General features: G+C 58.1%; 2 non-coding genes and 6 pseudogenes across 2 annotated transcripts; all 8 read right to left on the bottom strand.

Moving 5' to 3' along the window:
- Window positions 1-177: 177 nt before the first annotated feature.
- LOC146716093 (5S ribosomal RNA) lies at window positions 178-296 on the bottom strand (annotated as a pseudogene).
- A 1,293-nt stretch (window positions 297-1,589) lies between these two features.
- LOC146716092 (5S ribosomal RNA) lies at window positions 1,590-1,708 on the bottom strand. The gene has a single exon (XR_014919669.1). It is a non-coding gene; the product is annotated as a 5S ribosomal RNA (ribosomal RNA).
- Window positions 1,709-3,513: 1,805 nt separating this feature from the next.
- LOC146716091 (5S ribosomal RNA) lies at window positions 3,514-3,632 on the bottom strand (annotated as a pseudogene).
- A 1,097-nt stretch (window positions 3,633-4,729) lies between these two features.
- Window positions 4,730-4,848, bottom strand: LOC146716090 (5S ribosomal RNA; annotated as a pseudogene).
- A 1,055-nt stretch (window positions 4,849-5,903) lies between these two features.
- On the bottom strand, window positions 5,904-6,022 carry LOC146716089 (5S ribosomal RNA; annotated as a pseudogene).
- Window positions 6,023-8,460: 2,438 nt separating this feature from the next.
- On the bottom strand, window positions 8,461-8,579 carry LOC146716088 (5S ribosomal RNA; annotated as a pseudogene).
- A 699-nt stretch (window positions 8,580-9,278) lies between these two features.
- Window positions 9,279-9,397, bottom strand: LOC146716087 (5S ribosomal RNA). The gene has a single exon (XR_014919668.1). It is a non-coding gene; the product is annotated as a 5S ribosomal RNA (ribosomal RNA).
- Window positions 9,398-10,653: 1,256 nt separating this feature from the next.
- LOC146716086 (5S ribosomal RNA) lies at window positions 10,654-10,772 on the bottom strand (annotated as a pseudogene).
- Window positions 10,773-14,183: the final 3,411 nt, after the last annotated feature.

The raw sequence follows: 14,183 nt of genomic DNA, 5'->3' as shown, positions 1-14,183 counted from the left end.
CCCAGCCGGTCACTCAGGCCCTGGTGTGGTGTAGGTGGCATCAGCTAGCAGCACAAGACATTGGAAAACAGCCAAAAGCAATGTCGTTAATGTGCCCTCATTAATGGGCAGCTGCTTTTGGTCTTTTAATACACCCCTTCTCTGGATCAAAAGCGGTTCAATGACATGAAAATGAAAGGCTTACAGCACCAGGTATTCCCAGGCAGTCTCCCATCCAAGTACTAACCAAGCCCAGCCCTGCTCAGCTTCCGAGATCAGACGAGGTCGGGCGTGCTCAGGGTGGTATGGCCATAAGCTGCTGGCCCCAGCACAATGTCTCAATTTATGGATTCAGGTGATTAGGTGGCAAGTACCTGAAGTTACGAAGACAATCCTATAACCCTACCTTCATGTTTGCATAATACCCTAACCCAAAGGCTCAGTTTAGCATTTATCCAACAGCACAGGCCCTGGATTGTTGAAGATGGCCTCAGGAACCAGCACAGGGCCTGGTGTGTTGTACATGGCCACAGATAGCAGCACAGGGCCTGGTTTGGTGAAGATGGCCTCGGCCAGAAGCGCAGGGCCTGGTGTGATGTGAGTGGCCTCAGCCAGCAGCCACAGGCCCTGGTGTGGTGTAAGTGGCCTCAGCCAGCAGCCACAGGCCCTGGTGTGGTGTAAGTGGCCTCAGCCAGCAGCCACAGGCCCTGGTGTGGTGTAAGTGGCCTCAGCCAGTGCCACAGGCCCTGGTGTGGTGTAAGTGGCCTGAGCAAGAGCCACAGACCCTGGTGTGGTGTAATTGGCCTCAGCCAGCAGCCACAGGCCCTGGTGTGGTGTAAGTCGCCTCAGACAGAAGCCACAGGCACTGGTGTGGTGTAAGTGGCCTCAGCCAGCAGCAAAAGGGCCCTGGTGTGGTATAAGTGGCCTCAGCCAGCAGCCACAGGCCCTGGTGTGGTGTAGGTGGCCTCAGCCAGCAGCCACAGGCCCTGGTGTGGTGTAAGTGGCCTGAGCAAGAGCCACAGGCCCTGGTGTGGTGTAAGTGGCCTGAGCAAGAGCCACAGACCCTGGTGTGGTGTAATTGGCCTCAATAGCAACTAATGCCCTGGTTTGGTGTAGGTGGCCTCAGCCAGCAGCCACAGGCCCTGGTGTGGTGTAAGTGGCCTGAGCAAGAGCCACAGGCCCTGGTGTGGTGTAAGTGGCCTGAGCAAGAGCCACAGACCCTGGTGTGGTGTAATTGGCCTCAATAGCAACTAATGCCCTGGTGTGGTGTAGGTGGCCTCAGCCAGCAGCCACAGGCCCTGGTGTGGTGAAAGTGGCCTCAGCCAGAGCCACAGGCCCTGGTGTGGTGTAAGTGGCCTGAGCAAGAGCCACAGGCCCTGGTGTGGTGTAATTGGCCTCAATAGCAACTAAGGCCCTGGTTTGGTGTATGTGGCCTCAGCCAGCAAATAAGGCCGTGGTGTGGTGTAGGTGGCATCAGCTAGCAGCACAAGACATTGGAAAACAGCCAAAAGCAATGTCGTTAATGTGCCCTCATTAATGGGCAGCTGCTTTTGGTCTTTTAATACACCCCTTCTCTGGATCAAAAGCGGTTCAATGACATGAAAATGAAAGGCTTACAGCACCAGGTATTCCCAGGCAGTCTCCCATCCAAGTACTAACCAAGCCCAGCCCTGCTTAGCTTCCGAGATCAGACGAGGTCGGGCGTGCTCAGGGTGGTATGGCCGTAAGCTGCTGGCCCCAGCACAATGTCTCAATTTATGGATTCAAGTGATTAGGTGGCAAGTACCTGAAGTTACGAAGACAATCCTATAACCATACCTGCATGTTTGCATAATACCCTAACCCAAAGGCTCAGTTTGGCATTTATCCAACAGCACAGGCCCTGGATTGTTGAAGATGGCGTCAGGAACCAGCACAGGGCCTGGTGTGTTGTACATGGCCACAGCAAGCAGCACAGGGCCTGGTTTGGTGAAGATGGCCTCGGCCAGAAGCACAGGGCCTGGTGTGATATGAGTGGCCTGAGCAAGAGCCACAGGCCCTGGTGTGTTGTAAGTGGCCTCAGCCAGCAGCCACAGGCCCTGGTGTGGTGTAGGTGGCCTCAGCCAGCAGCCACAGGCCCTTGTGTGGTGTAATTGGCCTCAATAGCAACTAAGGCCCTGGTGTGGTGTAGGTGGCCTCAGCCAGCAGCCACAGGCCCTGGTGTGGTGTAAGTGGCCTCAGCCAGCAGCCACAGGCCCTGGTGTGGTGTAAGTGGCCTCAGCCAGTGCCACAGGCCCTGGTGTGGTGTAATTGGCCTCAATAGCAACTAAGGCCCTGGTGTGGTGTAAGTGGCCTGAGCAAGAGCCACATACCCTGGTGTGGTGTAATTGGCCTCAATAGCAACTAAGGCCCTTGTGTGGTGTAAGTGGCCTCAGCCAGCAGCCACAGGGCCTGGTTTGGTGAAGATGGCCTCAGCAAGCAGCCACAGGCCCTGGTTTGGTGTAAGTGGCCTCAGGTAGCAGCCACAGGCCCTGGTGTGGTGTGAGTGGCCTCAGCCAGCAGCCACAGGCCCTGGTGTGGTGTAAGTGGCCTGAGCAAGTGCCACAGGCCCTGGTGTGGTGTAAGTGGCCTGAGCAAGAGCCACAGGCCCTGGTGTGGTGTAAGTGGCCTCAGCCAGCAGCCACAGGCCCTGGTGTGGTGTAAGTGGCCTGAGCAAGTGCCACAGGCCCTGGTGTGGTGTAAGTGGCCTAAGCCAGAGCCACAGGCCCTGGTGTGGTGTAAGTGGCCTCAATAGCAAATAAGGCCCTGGTGTGGTGTAAGTGGCCTGAGCAAGAACCACAGGGCCTGGTTTGGTGAAGATGGCCTCGGCCAGAAGCGCAGGGCCTGGTGTGATGTGAGTGGCCTGAGCAAGAGCCACAGGCCCTGGTGTGGTGTAAGTGGCCTCAGCCAGCAGCCACAGGCCCTGGTGTGGTGTAAGTGGCCTCAGCCAGAAGCCACAGGCACTGGTGTGGTGTAAGTGGCCTCAGCCAGCAGCAAAAGGGCCCTGGTGTGGTGTAGGTGGCCTCAGCCAGCAGCCACAGGCCCTGGTGTGGTGTAAGTGGCCTCAATAGCAACTAAGGCCCTGGTGTGGTGTAAGTGGCTTCAGCCAGCAGCCACAGGCCCTGGTGTGGTGTAAATGGCCTCAGCCAGCAGCCACAGGCCCTGGTGTGGTGTAGGTGGCCTCAGCCAGCAGCCACAGGCCCTGGTGTGGTGTAAGTGGCCTCAATAGCAACTAAGGCCCTGGTGTGGTGTAAGTGGCTTCAGCCAGCAGCCACAGGCTCTGGTGTGGTGTAACTGGCCTCAGCCAGCAGCCACAGGCCCTGGTGTGGTGTAAGTGGCCCCAGCCGGTCACTCAGGCCCTGGTGTGGTGTAGGTGGCATCAGCTAGCAGCACAAGACATTGGAAAACAGCCAAAAGCAGTGTCGTTAATGTGCCCTCATTAATGGGCAGCTGCTTTTGGTCTTTTAATACACCCCTTCTCTGGATCAAAAGCGGTTCAATGACATGAAAATTAAAGGCTTAAAGCACCAGGTATTCCCAGGCAGTCTCCCATCCAAGTACTAACCAAGCCCAGCCCTGCTTAGCTTCCGAGATCAGACGAGGTCGGGTGTGCTCAGGGTGGTATGGCCGTAAGCTGCTGGCCCCAGCACAATGTCTCAATTTATGGATTCAAGTGATTAGGTGGCAAGTACCTGAAGTTACGAAGACAATCCTATAACCATACCTGCATGTTTGCATAATACCCTAACCCAAAGGCTCAGTTTGGCATTTATCCAACAGCACAGGCCCTGGATTGTTGAAGATGGCCTCAGGAACCAGCACAGGGCCTGGTGTGTTGTACATGGCCACAGCAAGCAGCACAGGGCCTGGTTTGGTGAAGATGGCCTCGGCCAGAAGCGCAGGGCCTGGTGTGATGTGAGTGGCCTGAGCAAGAGCCACAGGCCTTGGTGTGGTGTAAGTGGCCTCAGCCAGCAGCCACAGGCCCTGGTGTGGTGTAAGTCGCCTCAGCCAGAAGCCACAGGCACTGGTGTGGTGTAAGTGGCCTCAGCCAGCAGCAAAAGGGCCCTGGTGTGGTGTAAGTCGCCTCAGCCAGCAGCCACAGGCCCTGGTGTGGTGTAGGTGGCCTCAGCCAGCAGCCACAGGCCCTGGTGTGGTGTGAGTGGCCTCAGCCAGCAGCCACAGGCCCTGGTGTGGTCTAAGTGGCCTCAGCCAGTGCCACAGGCCCTGGTGTGGTGTAAGTGGCCTGAGCAAGAGCCACAGGCCCTGGTGTGGTGTAAGTGGCCTCAGCCAGCAGCCACAGGCCCTGGTGTGGTGTAAGTGGCCTGAGCAAGTGCCACAGGCCCTGGTGTGGTGTAAGTGGCCTGAGCAAGTGCCACAGGCCCTGGTGTGGTGTAAGTGGCCTCAATAGCAAATAAGGCCCTGGTGTGGTGTAAGTGGCCTGAGCAAGAACCACAGGGCCTGGTTTGGTGAAGATGGCCTCGGCCAGAAGCGCAGGGCCTGGTGTGATGTGAGTGGCCTGAGCAAGAGCCACAGGCCCTGGTGTGGTGTAAGTGGCCTCAGCCGGTCACTCAGGCCCTGGTGTGGTGTAGGTGGCATCAGCTAGCAGCACAAGACATTGGAAAACAGCCAAAAGCAGTGTCGTTAATGTGCCCTCATTAATGGGCAGCTGCTTTTGGTCTTTTAATACACCCCTTCTCTGGATCAAAAGCGGTTCAATGACATGAAAATGAAAGGCTTACAGCACCAGGTATTCCCAGGCAGTCTCCCATCCAAGTACTAACCAAGCCCAGCCCTGCTTAGCTTCCGAGATCAGACGAGGTCGGGCCTGCTCAGGGTGGTATGGCCGTAAGCTGCTGGCCCCAGCACAATGTCTCAATTTATGGATTCAAGTGATTAGGTGGCAAGTACCTGAAGTTACGAAAACAATCCTATAACCATACCTGCATGTTTGCATAATACCCTAACCCAAAGGCTCAGTTTGGCATTTATCCAACAGCACAGGCCCTGGATTGTTGAAGATGGCCTCAGGAACCAGCACAGGGCCTGGTGTGTTGTACATGGCCACAGCAAGCAGCACAGGGCCTGGTTTGGTGAAGATGGCCTCGGCCAGAAGCGCAGGGCCTGGTGTGATGTGAGTGGCCTGAGCAAGAGCCACAGGCCTTGGTGTGGTGTAAGTGGCCTCAGCCAGCAGCCACAGGCCCTGGTGTGGTGTAAGTGGCCTCAGCCAGCAGCCACAGGCCCTGGTGTGGTGTAAGTGGCCTCAGCCAGTGCCACAGGCCCTGGTGTGGTGTAAGTGGCCTGAGCAAGAGCCACAGACCCTGGTGTGGTGTAATTGGCCTCAGCCAGCAGCCACAGGCCCTGGTGTGGTGTAAGTCGCCTCAGACAGAAGCCACAGGCACTGGTGTGGTGTAAGTGGCCTCAATAGCAACTAATGCCCTGGTGTGGTGTAGGTGGCCTCAGCCAGCAGCCACAGGCCCTGGTGTGGTGTAAGTGGCCTCAGCCAGCAGCCACAGGCCCTGGTGTGGTGTAAGTGGCCTGAGCAAGTGCCACAGGCCTGGTGTGGTGTAAGTGGCCTGAGCAAGAGCCACAGACCCTGGTGTGGTGTAATTGGCCTCAATAGCAACTAAGGCCCTGGTGTGGTGTAGGTGGCCTCAGCCAGCAGCCACAGGCCCTGGTGTGGTGTAAGTGGCCTCAGCCAGAGCCACAGGCCCTGATGTGGTGTAAGTGGCCCCAGCCGGTCACTCAGGCCCTGGTGTGGTGTAGGTGGCATCAGCTAGCAGCACAAGACATTGGAAAAGAGCCAAAAGCAATGTCGTTAATGTGCCCTCATTAGTGGGCAGCTGCTTTTGGTCTTTTAATACACCCCTTCTCTGGATCAAAAGCGGTTCAATGACATGAAAATGATAGGCTTACAGCACCAGGTATTCACAGGCAGTCTCCCATCCAAGTACTAACCAAGCCCAGCCCTGCTTAGCTTCCGAGATCAGACGAGGTCGGGCCTGCTCAGGGTGGTATGGCCGTAAGCTGCTGGCCCCAGCACAATGTCTCAATTTATGGATTCAAGTGATTAGGTGGCAAGTACCTGAAGTTACGAAAACAATCCTATAACCATACCTGCATGTTTGCATAATACCCTAACCCAAAGGCTCAGTTTGGCATTTATCCAACAGCACAGGCCCTGGATTGTTGAAGATGGCCTCAGGAACCAGCACAGGGCCTGGTGTGTTGTACATGGCCACAGCAAGCAGCACAGGGCCTGGTTTGGTGAAGATGGCCTCGGCCAGAAGCGCAGGGCCTGGTGTGATGTGAGTGGCCTGAGCAAGAGCCACAGGCCTTGGTGTGGTGTAAGTGGCCTCAGCCAGCAGCCACAGGCCCTGGTGTGGTGTAAGTGGCCTCAGCCAGCAGCCACAGGCCCTGGTGTGGTGTAAGTGGCCTCAGCCAGTGCCACAGGCCCTGGTGTGGTGTAAGTGGCCTGAGCAAGAGCCACAGACCCTGGTGTGGTGTAATTGGCCTCAGCCAGCAGCCACAGGCCCTGGTGTGGTGTAAGTCGCCTCAGACAGAAGCCACAGGCACTGGTGTGGTGTAAGTGGCCTCAATAGCAACTAATGCCCTGGTGTGGTGTAGGTGGCCTCAGCCAGCAGCCACAGGCCCTGGTGTGGTGTAAGTGGCCTCAGCCAGCAGCCACAGGCCCTGGTGTGGTGTAAGTGGCCTGAGCAAGTGCCACAGGCCTGGTGTGGTGTAATTGGCCTCAATAGCAACTAAGGCCCTGGTGTGGTGTAGGTGGCCTCAGCCAGCAGCCACAGGCCCTGGTGTGGTGTAAGTGGCCTCAATAGCAACTAAGGCCCTGGTGTGGTGTAAGTGGCCTGAGCAAGAGCCACATACCCTGGTGTGGTGTAATTGGCCTCAATAGCAACTAAGGCCCCGGTGTGGTGTAGGTGGCCTCAGCCAGGAGCCACAGGCCCTGGTGTGGTGTAAGTGGCCCCAGCCGGTCACTCAGGCCCTGGTGTGGTGTAGGTGGCCTCAGCCAGAAGCCACAGGCACTGGTGTGGTGTAAGTGGCCTCAGCCAGCAGCCACAGGCCCTGGTGTGGTGTAGGTGGCCTCAGCCAGCAGCCACAGGCCCTGGTGTGGTGTAGGTGGCCTCAGCCAGCAGCCACAGGCCCTGGTGTGGTGTAAGTGGCCTCAGCCAGCAGCCACAGGCCCTGGTGTGGTGTAAGTGGCCTGAGCAAGAGCCACAGGCCCTGGTGTGGTGTAAGTGGCCTCAGCCAGCAGCCACAGGCCCTGGTGTGGTGTAAGTGGCCTGAGCAAGTGCCACAGGCCCTGTTGTGGTGTAAGTGGCCTCAATAGCAAATAAGGCCCTGGTGTGGTGTAAGTGGCCTGAGCAAGAACCACAGGGCCTGGTTTGGTGAAGATGGCCTCGGCCAGAAGCGCAGGGCCTGGTGTGATGTGAGTGGCCTGAGCAAGAGCCACAGGCCCTGGTGTGGTGTAAGTGGCCTCAGCCAGCAGCCACAGGCCCTGGTGTGGTGTAAGTGGCCTCAGCCAGAAGCCACAGGCACTGGTGTGGTGTAAGTGGCCTCAGCCAGCAGCAAAAGGGCCCTGGTGTGGTGTAGGTGGCCTCAGCCAGCAGCCACAGGCCCTGGTGTGGTGTAAGTGGCCTCAATAGCAACTAAGGCCCTGGTATGGTGTAAGTGGCTTCAGCCAGCAGCCACAGGCCCTGGTGTGGTGTAAGTGGCCTCAGCCAGCAGCCACAGGCCCTGGTGTGGTGTAGGTGGCCTCAGCCAGCAGCCACAGGCCCTGTTGTGGTGTAAGTGGCCTCAGCCAGCAGCCACAGGCCCTGGTGTGGTGTAAGTGGCCTCAGCCAGTGTCACAGGCCCTGGTGTGGTGTAAGTGGCCTGAGCAAGAGCCACAGACCCTGGTGTGGTATAATTGGCCTCAGCCAGCAGCCACAGGCCCTGGTGTGGTGTAAGTCGCCTCAGACAGAAGCCACAGGCACTGGTGTGGTGTAAGTGGCCTCAGCCAGCAGCAAAAGGGCCCTGGTGTGGTATAAGTCGCCTCAGCCAGCAGCCACAGGCCCTGGTGTGGTGTAGGTGGCCTCAGCCAGCAGCCACAGGCCCTGGTGTGGTGTAAGTGGCCTGAGCAAGAGCCACATACCCTGGTGTGGTGTAATTGGCCTCAATAGCAACTAATGCCCTGGTGTGGTGTAAGTGGCCTCAGCCAGCAGCCACAGGCCCTGGTGTGGTGTAAGTGGCCTCAGCCAGAGCCACAGGCCCTGATGTGGTGTAAGTGGCCCCAGCCGGTCACTCAGGCCCTGGTGTGGTGTAGGTGGCATCAGCTAGCAGCACAAGACATTGGAAAACAGCCAAAAGCAATGTCGTTAATGTGCCCTCATTAATGGGCAGCTGCTTTTGGTCTTTTAATACACCCCTTCTCTGGATCAAAAGCGGTTCAATGACATTAAAATGAAAGGCTTACAGCACCAGGTATTCCCAGGCAGTCTCCCATCCAAGTACTAACCAAGCCCAGCCCTGCTCAGCTTTCGAGATCAGACGAGGTCGGGCGTGCTCAGGGTGGTATGGCCGTAAGCTGCTGGGCCCAGCACAATGTCTCAATTTATGGATTCAGGTGATTAGGTGGCAAGTACCTGAAGTTACGAAGACAATCCTATAACCCTACCTTCATGTTTGCATAATACCCTAACCCAAAGGCTCAGTTTAGCATTTATCCAACAGCACAGGCCCTGGATTGTTGAAGATGGCCTCAGGAACCAGCACAGGGCCTGGTGTGTTGTACATGGCCACAGCTAGCAGCACAGGGCCTGGTTTGGTGAAGATTGCCTCGGCCAGAAGCGCAGGGCCTGGTGTGATGTGAGTGGCCTGAGCAAGAGCCACAGGCCCTGGTGTGGTGTAATTGGCCTCAATAGCAACTAAGGCCCTGGTGTGGTGTAAGTGGCCTGAGCAAGAGCCACATACCCTGGTGTGGTGTAATTGGCCTCAATAGCAACTAAGGCCCTGGTGTGGTGTAGGTGGCCTCAGCCAGCAGCCACAGGCCCTGGTGTGGTGTAAGTGGCCTCAGCCAGAGCAACAGGCCCTGATGTGGTGTAAGTGGCCCCAGCCGGTCACTCAGGCCCTGGTGTGGTGTAGGTGGCATCAGCTAGCAGCACAAGACATTGGAAAACAGCCAAAAGCAATGTCGTTAATGTGCCCTCATTAATGGGGAGCTGCTTCTGGTCTTTTAATACACCCCTTCTCTGGATCAAAAGCGGTTCAATGACATGAAAACGAAAGGCTTACAGCACCAGGTATTCCCAGGCAGTCTCCCATCCAAGTACTAACCAAGCCCAGCCCTGCTTAGCTTCCGAGATCAGACGAGGTCGGGCGTGCTCAGGGTGGTATGGCCGTAAGCTGCTGGCCCCAGCACAATGTCTCAATTTATGGATTCAAGTGATTAGGTGGCAAGTACCTGAAGTTACGAAGACAATCCTATAACCATACCTGCATGTTTGCATAATACCCTAACCAAAAGGCTCAGTTTGGCATTTATCCAACAGCACAGGCCCTGGATTGTTGAAGATGGCCTCAAGAACCAGCACAGGACCTGGTGTGTTTTACATGGCCACAGCAAGCAGCACAGGGCCTGGTTTGGTGAAGATGGCCTCAGCAAGCAGCCACAGGCCCTGGTTTGGTGTAAGTGGCCTCAGCTAGCAGCCACAGGCCCTGGTGTGGTGTGAGTGGCCTCAGCCAGCAGCCACAGGCCCTGGTGTGGTCTAAGTGGCCTCAGCCAGTGCCACAGGCCCTGGTGTGGTGTAAGTGGCCTAAGCCAGAGCCACAGGCCCTGGTGTGGTGTAAGTGGCCTCAATAGCAAATAAGGCCCTGGTGTGGTGTAAGTGGCCTGAGCAAGAACCACAGGGCCTGGTTTGGTGAAGATGGCCTCGGCCAGAAGCGCAGGGCCTGGTGTGATGTGAGTGGCCTGAGCAAGAGCCACAGGCCCTGGTGTGGTGTAAGTGGCCTCATTCAGCAGCCACAGGCCCTGGTGTGGTGTAAGTGGCCTCAGCCAGGAGCCACATGCACTGGTGTGGTGTAAGTGGCCTCAGCCAGCAGCAAAAGGGCCCTGGTGTGGTGTAGGTGGCCTCAGCCAGCAGCCACAGGCCCTGGTGTGGTGTAAGTGGCATCAATAGCAACTAAGGCCCTGGTGTGGTGTAAGTGGCTTCAGCCAGCAGCCACAGGCCCTGGTGTGGTGTAAGTGGTCTCAGCCAGCAGCCACAGGCCCTGGTGTGGTGTAGGTGGCCTCAGCCAGCAGCCACAGGCCCTGGTGTGGTGTAAGTGGCCTCAATAGCAACTAAGGCCCTGGTGTGGTGTAAGTGGCTTCAGCCAGCAGCCACAGGCTCTGGTGTGGTGTAACTGGCCTCAGCCAGCAGCCACAGGCCCTGGTGTGGTGTAAGTGGCCTCAGCCAGAGCCACAGGCCCTGATGTGGTGTAAGTGGCCCCAGCCGGTCACTCAGGCCCTGGTGTGGTGTAGGTGGCATCAGCTAGCAGCACAAGACATTGGAAAACAGCCAAAAGCAGTGTCGTTAATGTGCCCTCATTAATGGGCAGCTGCTTTTGGTCTTTTAATACACCCCTTCTCTGGATCAAAAGCGGTTCAATGATATGAAAATGAAAGGCTTACAGCACCAGGTATTCCCAGGCAGTCTCCCATCCAAGTACTAACCAAGCCCAGCCCTGCTTAGCTTCTGAGATCAGACGAGGTCGGGCGTGCTCACGGTGGTATGGCCGTAAGCTGCTGGCTCCAGCACAATGTCTCAATTTATGGATTCAAGTGATTAGGTGGCAAGTACCTGAAGTTACGAAGACAATGCTATAACCATACCTGCATGTTTGCATAATACCCTAACCCAAAGGCTCAGTTTGGCATTTATCCAACAGCACAGGCCCTGGATTGTTGAAGATGGCCTCAGGAACCAGCACAGGGCCTGGTGTGTTGTACATGGCCACAGCAAGGAGCACAGGGCCTGGTTTGGTGAAGATGGCCTCGGCCAGAAGCGCAGGGCCTGGTGTGATGTGAGTGGCCTGAGCAAGAGCCACAGGCCTTGGTGTGGTGTAAGTGGCCTCAGCCAGCAGCCACAGGCCCTGGTGTGGTGTAAGTCGCCTCAGCCAGAAGCCACAGGCACTGGTGTGGTCTAAGTGGCCTCAGCCAGCAGCCACAGGCCCTGGTGTGGTGTAGGTGGCCTCAGCCAGCAGCCACAGGCCCTGGTGTGGTGTAGGTGGCCTCAGCCAGCAGCCACAGGCCCTGGTGTGGTGTAAGTGGCCTCAGCCAGCAGCCACAGGCCCTGGTGTGGTGTAAGTGGCCTGAGCAAGAGCCACAGGCCCTGGTGTGGTGTAAGTGGCCTCAATAGCAACTAAGGCCCTGGTGTGGTGTAAGTGGCTTCAGCCAGCAGCCACAGGCCCTGGTGTGGTGTAAGTGGCCTCAGCCAGCAGCCACAGGCCCTGGTGTGGTGTAGGTGGCCTCAGCCAGCAGCCACAGGCCCTGGTGTGGTGTAAGTGGCCTCAATAGCAACTAAGGCCCTGGTGTGGCGTAAGTGGCTTCAGCCAGCAGCCACAGGCTCTGGTGTGGTGTAACTGGCCTTAGCCAGCAGCCACAGGCCCTGATGTGGTGTAAGTGGCCCCAGCCGGTCACTCAGGCCCTGGTGTGGTGTAGGTGGCATCAGCCAGCAGCCACAGGCCCTGGTGTGGTGTAAGTCGCCTCAGCCAGAAGCCACAGGCACTGGTGTGGTGTAAGTGGCCTCAGCCAGCAGCAAAAGGGCCCTGGTGTGGTGTAAGTCGCCTCAGCCAGCAGCCACAGGCCCTGGTGTGGTGTAGGTGGCCTCAGCCAGCAGCCACAGGCCCTGGTGTGGTGTAAGTGGCCTCAGCCAGCAGCCACAGGCCCTGGTGTGGTGTAAGTGGCCTCAGCCAGCAGCCACAGGCCCTGGTGTGGTGTAAGTGGCCTCAGCCAGTGCCACAGGCCCTGGTGTGGTGTAAGTGGCCTGAGCAAGAGCCACAGACCCTGGTGTGGTATAATTGGCCTCAGCCAGCAGCCACAGGCCCTGGTGTGGTGTAAGTCGCCTCAGACAGAAGCCACAGGCACTGGTGTGGTGTAAGTGGCCTCAGCCAGCAGCAAAAGGGCCCTGGTGTGGTATAAGTCGCCTCAGCCAGCAGCCACAGGCCCTGGTGTGGTGTAGGTGGCCTCAGCCACCAGCCACAGGCCCTGGTGTGGTGTAAGTAGCCTCAGCCAGCAGCCACAGGCCCTGGTGTGGTGTAAGTGGCCTCAGCCAGCAGCCACAGGCCCTGGTGTGGTGTAAGTGGCCTCAGCCAGCAGCCACAGGCCCTGGTGTGGTGTAAGTCGCCTCAGCCAGAAGCCACAGGCACTGGTGTGGTCTAAGTGGCCTCAGCCAGCAGCCACAGGCCCTGGTGTGGTGTAGGTGGCCTCAGCCAGCAGCCACAGGCCCTGGTGTGGTGTAGGTGGCCTCAGCCAGCAGCCACAGGCCCTGGTGTGGTGTAAGTGGCCTCAGCCAGCAGCCACAGGCCCTGGTGTGGTGTAAGTGGCCTGAGCAAGAGCCACAGGCCCTGGTGTGGTGTAAGTGGCCTCAGCCAGCAGCCACAGGCCCTGGTGTGGTGTAAGTGGCCTGAGCAAGTGCCACAGGCCCTGGTGTGGTGTAAGTGGCCTGAGCAAGTGCCACAGGCCCTGGTGTGGTGTAAGTGGCCTCAATAGCAAATAAGGCCCTGGTGTGGTGTAAGTGGCCTGAGCAAGAACCACAGGGCCTGGTTTGGTGAAGATGGCCTCGGCCAGAAGCGCAGGGCCTGGTGTGATGTGAGTGGCCTGAGCAAGAGCCACAGGCCCTGGTGTTTTGTAAGTGGCCTCAGCCAGCAGCCACAGGCCCTGGTGTGGTGTAAGTGGCCTCAGCCAGAAGCCACAGGCACTGGTGTGGTGTAAGTGGCCTCAGCCAGCAGCAAAAGGGCCCTGGTGTGGTGTAGGTGGCCTCAGCCAGCAGCCACAGGCCCTGGTGTGGTGTAAGTGGCCTCAATAGCAACTAAGGCCCTGGTGTGGTGTAAGTGGCTTCAGCCAGCAGCCACAGGCCCTGGTGTGGTGTAAGTGGCCTCAGCCAGCAGCCACAGGCCCTGGTGTGGTGTAGGTGGCCTCAGCCAGCAGCCACAGGCCCTGGTGTGGTGTAAGTGGCCTCAATAGCAACTAAGGCCCTGGTGTGGTGTAAGTGGCTTCAGCCAGCAGCCACAGGCTCTGGTGTGGTGTAACTGGCCTCAGCCAGCAGCCACAGGCCCTGATGTGGTGTAAGTGGCCCCAGCCGGTCACTCAGGCCCTGGTGTGGTGTAGGTGGCATCAGCCAGCAGCCACAGGCCCTGGTGTGGTGTAAGTCGCCTCAGCCAGAAGCCACAGGCACTGGTGTGGTGTAAGTGGCCTCAGCCAGCAGCAAAAGGGCCCTGGTGTGGTGTAAGTCGCCTCAGCCAGCAGCCACAGGCCCTGGTGTGGTGTAGGTGGCCTCAGCCAGCAGCCACAGGCCCTGGTGTGGTGTAAGTGGCCTCAGCCAGCAGCCACAGGCCCTGGTGTGGTGTAAGTGGCCTCAGCCAGCAGCCACAGGCCCTGGTGTGATGTAAGTGGCCTCAGCCAGTGCCACAGGCCCTGGTGTGGTGTAAGTGGCCTGAGCAAGAGCCACAGACCCTGGTGTGGTATAATTGGCCTCAGCCAGCAGCCACAGGCCCTGGTGTGGTGTAAGTGGCCTCAGCCAGTGCCACAGGCCCTGGTGTGGTGTAAGTGGCCTGAGCAAGAGCCACAGGCCCTGGTGTGGTGTAAGTGGCCTGAGCAAGAGCCACAGACCCTGGTGTGGTGTAATTGGCCTCAATAGCAACTAATGCCCTGGTGTGGTGTAGGTGGCCTCAGCCAGCAGCCACAGGCCCTGGTGTGGTGTAAGTGGCCTGAGCAAGAGCCACAGGCCCTGGTGTGGTGTAAGTGGCCTGAGCAAGAGCCACAGACCCTGGTGTGGTGTAATTGGCCTCAATAGCAACTAATGCCCTGGTGTGGTGTAGGTGGCCTCAGCCAGCAGCCACAGGCCCTGGTGTGGTGAAAGTGGCCTCAGCCAGAGCCACAGGCCCTGGTGTGGTGAAAGTGGCCTCAGCCAGAGCCACAGGCCCTGATGTGGTGT

Source organism: Copadichromis virginalis, linkage group LG3 (genome assembly GCF_057382275.1).
Source record: "Copadichromis virginalis isolate Kocher_CV1m ecotype Utaka linkage group LG3, C_Virginalis_male_GT1.1, whole genome shotgun sequence".
Lineage (NCBI taxonomy): Eukaryota > Metazoa > Chordata > Actinopteri > Cichliformes > Cichlidae > Copadichromis > Copadichromis virginalis.
Note: the sequence above shows the minus strand (reverse complement) of the source record. Positions and strands in the feature narration are given on the sequence as shown.